This window comes from Plecotus auritus (genome assembly GCF_963455305.1).
Source record: "Plecotus auritus genome assembly, chromosome: 8".
Classification (NCBI taxonomy): Eukaryota; Metazoa; Chordata; class Mammalia; order Chiroptera; family Vespertilionidae; genus Plecotus; species Plecotus auritus.
Window position 1 is genome coordinate 24,903,814 of NC_137782.1, and position 12,202 is coordinate 24,916,015.

The following is a 12,202-nucleotide window of genomic DNA, read 5'->3' on the forward strand; positions in this document are numbered from 1 at the left end:
ATGAGACATGTCTTCATATGTAGATGAAGGTGCAAAAAAGGAACCCAAATTACATCTATTGATTTAGCAGAAATGAAACCCACACGAATAACAGAGGACCAGACATTCCAGCAGCATATGACCAGGTGACATCTAGCATCTCTTTCAAATCTGAGGATGAGCGATTTTTATTTGATTGGCTGGAAGGCAAAATGGTGGGAACACTTGTAAGCTACACTTCAACAAACACATCCCTATCCGAAAAGACAAATTCAATCTACCCAGTAGCAAAGGGTTCCAAGAACTATGGATGGGAGACTGCGATCTCGAAGGGGGCTCCTCGGTGCTTACAAACAGGGGAACAGAAATTTTCCAGATGGGGTAATGAGAATATGCTTGCCTTAAAAATCAGAAATTGTTCATTTCTTTCCACTCCATTCTGTTCCATGCTATAATATAAAGGTCATCAAAGGGTCAGAAAACTAGATGAAAAAATAATGAAATTTGAGGCTGTCTGGGTGGGGAGGGGGAGACAAGTGAAAAGAAAGGAAGGGAGGCAGGAAAATGGAACACTGTTTCAAAGTAAGAACCTAGGTGAGTCTGAAATGAAAGTAAAATCAATGAGGAAAAGAAGGAAGCTCCACTAGTTTCCATGAGTCTGCACCGCTTCAAAAAGGATTATTTCATAAGTGAAATTGAAATTCAAAAGTTGAATAGGGAGATTTAGGCACAACCTTTATTAACCCCCTGTGGCTCACGGAGACTTTCAAAGTAAGGACAGTGGCTTCTTTCTCTACCCCTAGATGGTTGGGTTTCTGGATGCAACTCATTCATGATATAAATGTATCTCCTGCTTTAATTAAACTCGGTCTCTCATCAAGGGAAGGAGAAATAATCCCAATCTAACATCTCGTTTGTGATAAACTTTGCTGTCTCTCTTCTGTTTCCAAATGAATTTGGCTTATTAAAAAAGTAATGAGTTATTAATTAACTCTACAGTCATACAAAGCTGTTTAATTCTCAATCTAATTAGCAGCAATCTGTTGAAGGTTTCTAATGATTATTTTAAATTTGCTAACAGAAACATCTTTTCACTTTTCATAAGTTATTTATAGCAGAGCTCACACTGGATCCTGCTTGGTTTTTAATTTGATAATATTTTTATTAAGTGCTCCACGCTTTTCCCATCTCCTTCTGACAGGGTTTAAAATGGTCACCATTGGAGCCCTAGCTGGTCTGGTTCAGTGTATAGAGTGTCGGCCTGTGGACTGAAGGATCCCGGGTTCCACTGAGGTCAAGGGCATGTGCCAGGGTTTTGGGCTGGATCCCCAATAGGGGGCGTGTAGGAGGCAGCTGATCAATGTCTTTCTCTCATCAATGTTTCTACCTCTCTATCCCACTCCCTTTCTCTTGTCTCTCTCTAAAATCAATAAAAACCTATTTTTTTTTTAAAAAAGAGAGAAAAGCCAGAGCTAAAATTAGAACAGTTAGTCACAGTGTAGAATTTCTTATAGACAGTTGTGTTTTTTTTCTGTTTCTTTTTTGAGAAAACATAGGTAGGGTGCTAAATTAAATGGCTTACATGAGAACTTTCACTGGTGTTATTATTTATTAAATGTCATTATTCATTAAAACGCTAATAATTCACTATGTTTTTAAAAAACTTAAACACAGGACCTTGAAAAAAATTAAATTTAAATAAGTAAGTTGCGCCGAAACCGGTTTGGCTCAGTGGATAGAGCGTCAGCCTGCGGACTGAAAGGTCCCAGGTTCGATTCCGGTCAAGGGCATGTACCTTGGTTGCGGGCACGTCCCCAATAGGGGGTGTGCAGGAGGCAGCTGATCGATGTTTCTCTCTCATCGATGTTTCTAACTCTCTATCCCTCTCCCTTCCTCTCTGTAAAAAATCAATAAAATATATTTTAAAAAAAAATAAGTAAGTTGCATAGTAATGGATCGGAAAGCCTGGGGAAGCATATTCTAGAAACTAGCTATTTTTTAAAAGTTTTATGAACAGTGTTAATAATAACAGTAATAATACCCGCATTTATTAAGCATTGCCCACATGCTGGGCCCTATATGCTGCTGCATGCATAGATGCATGGAAAGCTTTCACACATCTCCTCTCCCCAATTGCTCACCTCCTGGAGCCAGTGTCCTGGGCAGGACAGTTGGACACTTCTTAGGTGGAGATGCCTGATTCCAATATCCCTGCCGGAGAAGGTCAAGCAGAAGTGGAGAGGGTGCCAGAAGACAGAGGGGACAAGCAGGTGAGTGAAATCTTGTGTAGCCCGTAAGCTAGAGGCCAAAGTCCTCCCATGGGCCTGTATGTCCAGTTCGTTAAGGTCAGAGTGTGGCACTTAAATCCAAAGCCCAAAGCTATCTAGGAGTTCTCCACTCTGTCTATGCCCTCCAACTGGAGATCCTGGTTCCCCCCAGTTACTCCATCAATGATACCTTTTTTCTGCCAAAGGCCATTTGGATATTTTTTTTAGAAATTTTTTAACTATATCTTTATTGATTTCAGAGAGGAAGGGAGAGGGAGAGAAAGACTGAAACATCAATGATGAGAGAGAATCATTGATCAGTTGCCTCCTGCACGATCAGGGATCGAGCCCACAAACCGGGCATGTGCTCTTGACCAGGAATTGAACCATGTCGTCCTGGTTCAAAGGTCGACGTTCAACCATTGAGCCACCATGGCTGGTCCCATTTGGATATTTATAACATCCTTTGCATGCCATACAAAATTATCAACTTAAAAATCAGCCTGCTATATTTGGTCAAAAATTTAATTAACTCACCCCTAATGCCGTGGCAGGGCCAGACCAAATGGTTTTGCGGGTCTTATATGGCCCTAAGGCCAGCATTCCCCAACCCTGACATAGAGCATGGTCCTCTCTCAGGGGCGATTCCGTCCCCCAGGGGACCCCTGGCAATATCTAGAGACATTTTTGGTTGCCATGACTGGAGAAGGAAACATCTAGTGGGGAGTGATCAGAGATGCTGCTGAACGTCCTACAATGCACAGGACAGACCCCCCACAACAAAGCACTGACTGGCCCTAAATGTCAATTCAATTTCCAATTTCAGCCAAAGATGAGAAACCCTGCCCTCGAGTGGCTTACACACAGCACAGCCTTTGAGTCCAGGCAGGCTAGCTCACAGCTTCTCTACAAGCAGTCAAACAGCCTTGTACAAGTAAAACCCCTGAGCTTCCCTTTACTCATCTACAAAACAGGAGTCCAATAAAGTCATTTGAAAACCTCCTAACAGCACTGCAAACTCAGCAAACTGCCGCTGTCAACACCTTGGGCTTGTCCTCAAAGAAGAATGCAATCTGTTTTCTGGCCCTACCAACTCTAGGTACTATCTGAAACCTTACCTCAGGGTAATGAGTTCCAAACGGTGAATCTAACTGATCCTTGCAGGGGACCGAACTCATGCCTTGGGTCTCATCAGCTCCACTAAAGAACCTACTGAGCTGCACAAAGGAAGGTAGAAAGCATAGCTTTTCCATTGAATAACCTCCAGCAGCTGACTCAGCACTATCACAGCTCATCAACCACAGGCCCAGCCCTCTAGAACCATGAGTCTCGACTTCCATATAGAACCAGTGACCTCTACATACCCCACTGGGTCAATCACTAATGATTACAAACCAGAACACTAAGAGATGGTGGGGGATTCATTAAATATTAATATTAATATCATGAAATCAGTGACATCATAGGACTGCACCAAAGCCTAGCAATTTTTTACCAAACTTTCCTGTGTGGTAATAAATAATGGCAATGCTCACCCCACTGCCTTATTCACTCAGGCAATGTCTCCTGTGCTTCTTAGCTCACACATGACCTCCTCCAGGAAACCCTATAGCTGGGCCCTCACCCCAGGTCTAGCCACCCCTCTGTGTTCCAGTAATGCATCAGGCTTACTACCATCACCACTGCTTTCCTGCTTTACCATAATTATCTCTTTCTTTTTCTACCACAAGTCTGTGGACTCCTAATGACAGAAAATACATTTTTGTTTGGGTCTATGTTTGCAACAGGTGGTATGGGGCCAGTACATGCCACTGCTGAACAGCTACCAATTGTGGTTTCCATGAGGGTTGAAACATGGCTGTATCAGATAGTTCTTGCCACAAAAATGCTGGCAACTTAACTCAGCGGCTAAAACAAAAACATACTCTGTGTTTGCATGTCTGTAGGCTGTCTGCTGAACAACTGAATGTGGTATGGCTCAGCTGGGCTTAGCTTGAGCCTCCAGTGGGGTCCAGGTCTCTTCCACATGACTCTCAACCTCCTTGGACCAGTGGACTAGCCACTTACATTCCTCTCCTGGCAATGACCAAACACAAAAGGGACATCTGGACTTCATTGGTTTAAGGAAGTCACATGGTTGATGCCAACCACACCAGGTGGAAAGTAGGCAACACCTCTACTGGGAGGAAGTGAAAAGTCCCAGGCATAGAAGATGGGATGAAGAATTTGGGGCAACAAACCACTCTAGCATTAGAACTCTTACATGGAAAAGAGGGGGCCATTTCCACAGACTTCTAGAGTCATGTGCATTTATGGAATGTTCACCCCAAACTCCTACCAGCAGGAGTTAATACCTGTATTATTCCATTGCAACCGCTGCTGGTCCTCGTTATTCATTAGCCCAACTGGAGAGGAGTCATGATATACACAAACCAAGGTCTGCCTACCTTGAAAGCTCACTACACTTCACTGCTCCCAGCAAAACCAAGTCCGCATAGAAAATGCAGTGTCTGAGGCCCTGCTCCAATCATGCTCGCCTGTCCCAAACTTCAGTTTTGAAGTATTTTGGAAGCAATTCAGCACAATCAAAAGAACTATGAATAGTAGGGGGGAAAAACAGCAAAGGGCCAGCCTCAGGAACTGAGCCACATTGCCAAGGTCAACCCTATCCACACACCAAAGGAACAGAACCTCTCGGACATTCTGTGAGCCAAGTACAAGGCATTCTTACGCAGAATCAGTTTCAGAAAAATAGGTCATTTTAGTGACAAGAGCAAAGAGCCTGTCCTACACTCATATGACAAATGCTTCCAAAACATTCTCGATGAAGCTTCAAGTTGTGCAGCGCCAGATTCTGCTTAAAACACAGACAACATAGATGAAAATCACCCCAATCTCATTTGAGGTCACCCTGGCTTTTTCCCAGGGAAATCTAAAAAGATGTGTGAGTAGATCAAAGTGAGTGGCCCGAATCTTCTTGTTCCTTTAGTAACAGTGTAGCATTCACATTCAACAGTCAGCTCAGAGTATATAGCTTGGGTCCATCCCCTACTACAGGAAAATTTTGATTTTTAGAAGGACAGCACACTTATCTATCATGACTTCAGAAATAAATATTTTGTGGCTGGTAAAAATTTGGCAGAGTTTTTCTGCAAAGGCCCAGATAATAAATATCTTTAGTTCTGCCACTGTAGCGTGAAAGCCGCCACAGACTATACATACATGAATGAGTAGAGTTACGGTCCAATAAAACTTTATTCACAAAAACTGGGAGTAAGATGACGTTTTGGCCCATGCATTGTACTTTGTTGACCCCTAACCTAAAAAGGTGAGAATAACCCTGACCAGTATGGCTTAGTTGATTGCAGAATTCTCCTGTGTACCACAGGATGGCAGGTTCAATTCCTGGTCAGAGCACATACCTAGGTTGTGGGTTCAATCCCCAGTCTGGGCACGTACCAATAGGTGTTTCTCTTTCTCTCTCTCTTCCTTCCTCTCTTTAAATTCAATTTAAAATACTTTTAAGAAAATAAAAAGATGATAATATATTTGGCTAAAAATCTAGAAAATTGGTCAAGATCTTCAAGAAGACAATGAAAATGTATAAAATTTCTTCAGCAAAGTCTGATTTAAACAAAGCCTCCTCAAACACCTGCGGTACTCATTTAGTCCTTTTTATAGGTTGATAAAATGGAAACTCTATTCCCATTTTACAAATGGAGATGCTGAGGCTCCCTGAGCTTTGCAACCCACCCAAGATCACACAGCTAGTATGCGGTAAACTCAGGATTCCAACCAAGGTCTGTGTTAATTCTGGTTCGGTGATTTTTCCAGCAGAAGTGTTGCCATTATGCATTCTGAGCCTAAAATGGTTATAAAGAATAATCAGAAAATGCCACTTTTGTTCTAAGACAATTATCAGTGATGAACTCAAATTCATGAGTAAGATCTTCATTAAAGCCCTTTTTACAATACTGTAAAATTGGAAACAATCTAAGTGTCCAATATTAAAGGGAAGTTTGAAAAAATTATGATTTAGCCATTGAAAATAATGTTAATGAGAATATGCAATAATATTGGAAAATGTTCACAATGATGATGTTTAAAAACAACCAGAAAGCAACACAGTGGCTAAATCTTCACTCTGTTGTTTAGCATGTCTATTACAAAAGCTCTGGAAAGAAAACTCTACTTGTTTATGATCAGTTGGCCCTCCCTAGTTTAGGGTTAGCAGGTAATTTTATTTTTTGAATGTTTCTGGTTTTTCCAGGCTTTATTCAATATATACACCTGACTTCTACAATTGGATGAATATGTTTTTTAAAAGCAATTTTTCCCTAATTATTTTCTAGCTCTCGTCTATGGTTCTGTTTTATGTCTTTTCTTGTGGGTAAGTTGTACATAAATGAAAATTTTAAAAGCAACATTTCCATCCTGTGAATTCAAAGGAGGCTCCTAGGCACAATCCGTAACTCTAAGCTGCAGCATAAACCTGGGTTCCTATCTCCAATCTTTAAAAGGCTGAAGCTGTGGTCCTTTGAATGTTCAGAACTACCTTCAAAAGCACAGGCAGATGTACCTGAATCCAGTCCTGTTTACAAGACTGTTGAGTAAAAATAATCCTTGTTTCAACATTCATCCTTGCTAGGGTTACTAGTTAAAAAACAAATCAACACCTAACCACTAATATTGTGAATACTATCCCAGTACCAGTTGCAATGTGTCTGATTTGATCTGTGTGGTTTTTCATATTGCCTGAGCAGCGAATGTGTCGGGAGTTTCCTCCAAGGACCTCATAGCAAGGTAAGAAAATCAGGTACCATACCAGGCTTGAGTCCCCAGCAAGGCCACTTAGGAGATGAGTGACCCAGGACGAGCCACTTACACACTCTTCGGCTTAGCATCCTCATTCTTAAACCAGGAATGGTAACCACACACTTAACACCTGCCAGAGTCATGAGGATCTAATAGAAAGTGAACATCACAAACACATTAAATATCACAGGGGTTCCTGCCATAACTGCCGGGCATAACACTGAGGTTGTCTCCTTCACCTACCACTTTCTGATCTGGATTTTAAAAAATAATTTCCTTGGAAATTGGTTTCTTACTTCTATATTGGAGGCAGACATTGTATGAGTGCATGTTGCTGTGTGTGTGTGTGTGTGTGTGTGTGTGTGTGTGTGTGTGTGTGTAACCCTTGCTTTATTCAGTTGTATAGAAATGGGAGTCAAGGATATGTGAAAACAATTCTTCTACCAAATGTTCAGTCCTATTGCCCCCTTAATCATGCTTTTTGGAGTTTGTTTGTTATTGTTGTTTTAGATTTTAGAGTTTTTTGGTAGAATGGATTTTCAACTTTCTTTTTCTTTTTTTAATTGCATTTATGGGGTGACATTGGTTAATAAAACTATACAGAGCTTTTTGTTTTACTATAAACATTTTGCATAGATATTGTAAGTAAATGTACTGATATAAGCACACATCCAGAAAAGTGTATAAAACATGGATAGATTGCTTAATAAATTTTCACAAACACTTAGGTAATTGCCATTCAGATCAAGAAATAAAATACTACCAACCTCCCAGAAGCACCCTTCGTGGCTCTTCCCAGTCAGCATCCCCTCACCCACTCACGGTACCTACCCTCTCGACTTCTAGCACCATAGGTAAGTTTCTGCCAGTTTTGGAAAGACTTATTAATGGGATCATAAACTAGTTTATCATCTGTGTTTGGCTTCTCCTGCTCAAAGTTAACTGAGATTTTCTCACTTTGCTGCAGGTGGTAATTCATTATCTTCACTGGACGCTATTCCTTTGCCTAAACATAGCATAATTTATCCATCCTACTATGGACATTAGGGCTGTTTCTAGTATTATCCCTTAGTTCTCATGAATAATGATGTTGAGAACATTCATGTACATGTCAATGAGTAAATATATTTACCCATTTCAGTCAGGTATATATCTAAAAGTGAAATGGTTCCTCACAGGTTATGCATCTATTTATCTTTACTGGACCTGCCAATCTTATACTCCCAGGAGCACTGTATGAGAGTTCCAGTTGCTTGACATCGTCACCAACATTCGGCAGCATGTCTATCATTTAATGAATCTGGTGCATGTGCAGTAAAATTTCCTTGCAGTCTTATTTGCATTTCTGGATAACTAATGAGATTCGGCACCTTCACATATGCTTAGTGTCCATATCATCTCTGGCAAAATGCCTCCTCACGTCTCTTAACCACATTGCTTTATTTTTTAGAAGCAATTCATGATTTACCTATGCCGAGCAGGAAGGAGTGGCAGAAAAAATAAAAAATGGTAGACATTTAGAACAAATCACTTAAATTTATCTTTCAATTTCAGTTTTTATTCTGTAACTTAAATATGCATTTCCTTGAACTTTCTGAATTCACAATAACATTGCCATCCATAGAGGAGCTAGAAAATAATGAGAGCTGTCATGGGCCACGCATTTTGTCATCTCACATAACTCTTACATGTGTTCTCAGGACAGTGCTACAACTCCCTTTCACAGATGAGGAAACTGAGCTTCAGAGAGGTTGAGTAACTTGCCCAACACTACACAACTATTAAGTGAATGAACCATAATTCAAACCCAGTCCAGGGGCTCTCAAACCTATGCTCTTGATCACCAAGCTATTTCTCAGCATTACAGGATTTGTGTATCGAACTTGGGCATGTCCCAGAATCCCCTGGAGGGCTTATGAAAACAGACTGCTGAGCCCACCCTCAGAGTCCCCAGGTGATGCCAATGGGGTCACACTTTGAGAACCACTACTCTACAAGATGGCAGTCATGTCTTTCTCAGTATCCAAAGGCCCTGCACCAGTGCCTGTACATGCTTATTGAATGATTCCTATTCCTGCCGGGCCCTCTCAGGCTGCTGCACGCTAACTCGAGGGAATGCCATGCCCCTCCAGACGTGATGAGGCCAAGAGAAGGGTAAAACAATGCTCTGTTTAGAAATGCTGTCCAACAAACGTGAAGGAAGCAAGTGCCTTCACAGATTCCCCGTCTTCTTTTAATCCGTGTAAATTAACACCAGGGAAGAGTCAAGCTGCTTCCTGGGTTGCACATTGCTCCCAGGCAACAAAGTCCTTCTGTGTCCAGCGCCCCCAGCCCCCAGGATGCTGCTGGTACCTGAAGACAGTCCTGACGGATGGAATTCAGGCCAACATGCCCATGCCCTGCTGAGTGCATGCACTACACGGGGTCTTTCAGGATGCTGGCTGTAGCACACACTGTCAGTCGTCCCCTCAAACTAGTTTTCCCTTCCTCGCAGAGTAACAGCACCCCAGTTTTTGCCAAGCACTATGTTTCCCAGATAAAAGACTATTTTTCAGCCTCCCTTGCATTGTGACATACCCACATGGTGAAGTTCTGAGCGATAAGATACAAGCAGAGGTAGACCTTCCACCGAGTCTTTTTTTTATCTTAGTAAGTTTTATTGAAAAGTGGAATGAAAATATATGAAAAGCAAAGGAAAGTTTAGTTTGGTCTTAATGAACCTGGAATCTTAGTAGTTCAATATAGAGAGGGCTTTTTCAGTATTGCTAGCAGCAAAGCCTATAAATACCCACGTTATCACTGACTAGAAATGGACTTCACATGACTACATGTAATTAAGCAACATGATTTATTTTTGCTTAATTGGATCAGTTGAATCATTTGGCATGAATAGTTTGGACATGAATTTTAGAAGTTAAAGGAGGCTTTATAACATCATGTTTAGAAAGATAATTTTCTTCAGGTAGTATTTTGGAAACTTCCTTTTGTTGCTCTCACCACTTGAGTATATTCTCTGCCAGTTCTTCTGTCTCAGTCACCAAAATGCCCATCTTGGCTAAAACCTTGCTCATTTTCTTTAGATTTGCATCTAAATGAGGAATATTTCAAATTGTTTCAAGATGGGTTTCTAATCTCTCAATGAAAGTCACTGCCAAGTCCAGCAAATGTACCAGGTATCTGTGATAAACAGCCTCAACAGTCAGGTTTTCCTGGCACAGGGGTTTCAGCAGCCTTTGCCTGAGGGACCTCTTCTCATTCAGCACTGCTTCCAAATGATCATTCATGCTTCGCAGAGTATGACACTTCTGAGCCAAAAATGAAGGATGAACAATATCTGCTGTATCTTTTTCTAGTCTTAGAAGTTCAATTTCCAGGTTTTTCTGATTGATGTCAGCTTGAATGTTTGTGATCTGCCGTAGCCTGGAGAGGTTCACAAAACAATGAGCTTATTTCTTAGGTCCATTTAGCATCTCCTGAGTGACCATCTCCAAAGTTACAAAAATGGCCCAGCAATACCCAGCAGCGTTTGGCCCAGACACCAGGTCCCAAGGGTTTGCCACAGCCATGGCTGAAACCCACTTCCCAGAGAGTCTTAAAAGGGAAGAAATAGACTCTTCTCTATCTCCATCCAGCTACTCCACATTCAATGGCTGGAACTTAAGCAGGCACCTTGGGCCATGAGGTTGGGGGCCACAAATCATGTGAATGATGAAGAAGTATATTGGAAGGAGCCTAGGAGCCCTTCACAACTTTTTAGTACCACTGGATTAGCTGGATTGACTCCTCTGTGACAGTTTTACAAAGGTAGAAATTAATTTTCATGTTGTTTATGCCACAGTTATTTGGAGGCTTCTTTGTTACGCAGCTGAACTTAGTCCTAACTAATACATAGATGCAAATAGACACTATGAGCCAGCTGGAAGACCACTTGACCCGGTTTGGCCTCCCTCTCTCATAGTATATCCCAAGCAAGTCACTTTAGTTCTCTGTACCTCAGTTTTGCAATCTGTAAAATAGAAAAAAAAAATGTGCATTGTGATTGCTTCAAAAGACTTTTGTGAGGCACAAATATTACCTAGTCCAAAGATGCCGTGTGAAATATAAAACCCTACCACATATAAAGGACTTTTATTTCCTACAAATTAGAGAATTTTTAAGGAGGAAATGCATAGAAGAAAGCCAGGTATGAAAGTCTCTTCTAATTAAGTCACTCAATCTGACCAACAGTTTCTCTGCTCATCTCTGCCAAGTCGCCCCTCCCAATCCCATCCAGGTCATTCTTTATTTTCCAAATGAGAATTTAATTTTGCTCCAACACCATTACATCTAAATTAAATATTTATAGGGCTGAATATCAATTGACTTTTAGAAATAAAGATTTGAACTCTATGAGCTAGAGATCCATGATGGTGGCGGATTAGGTGGAAGCTACACTCACCTCCTTACAAGATCAAACTGGAATTACAACTAAAATATAGAACAAAGAGCCTGAATAACCACCTGAAGAGAAGTCTTATAACCAAACATTTATTTGGTTATGTTCACCAAACATTTACATCGAGACTGGTAAGAAGGGTGGAGATGCAAAAAGGGCTGGCCCTGCTCCCATGGGTGGTGGCTGAGATTCAGGAGGGATATCTCAGCTGCAGGGGGTCCCCTGAGAAGCATGGGGTTTCAACCCCAAGACAGGCTCCTCAGCCCAGAGCTCCAGAGTCGGAAGAGGCACCCACATAACACCTGGCTGTGGAAATCTGTGGGGATTCTGTCTGCCAGGCAGAGACAGGAGTGTGCTAGAGACACAGGTGCCCTCTTAAAGGACAAACACACAAAATCTCCTTCACAGCCACTCACCCTGGGCTGCAGGGGACACTGGAGTGTGTGACTCTGGGGAGAGATTGGAGGAAAAGTGCCAGGATCCCTGGGCTGATCATGCTCCCATATTGCAGACACCATCTTTCTTGGGTGGAGCACCCCTCCACACAGTATGAGCCTGAGGGAATGCAATCGCCCACCCCCACTCCCGGGCTCCCTGTCACTCCACCCTGTGGAGCTCATGCCCTGCTGGAGAGTCAGCTGCCTGGGCTGGGATACAGAGGTCTGGGCAGACTCAGGGGGTGTCACTGAGTGGTGTGACTTGGAGT

General features: G+C 41.9%; 1 protein-coding gene and 1 pseudogene across 20 annotated transcripts in view; both read right to left on the reverse strand.

The window, feature by feature from the left end:
• The window catches only part of PTPRT (protein tyrosine phosphatase receptor type T), a gene marked incomplete at its 3' end in the record, with an annotated part of 976,718 nt that overhangs the window by 898,010 nt on the left and 66,506 nt on the right, over positions 1 to 12,202 (reverse strand). The window lies entirely within an intron of this gene.
• On the reverse strand, positions 9,938 to 10,627 carry LOC308255718 (HAUS augmin-like complex subunit 2; annotated as a pseudogene). Its single transcript has 2 exons — positions 10,559 to 10,627; positions 9,938 to 10,471 (listed from the first exon to the last, which is right to left on the reverse strand). The product of its transcript is annotated as an HAUS augmin-like complex subunit 2 (transcript).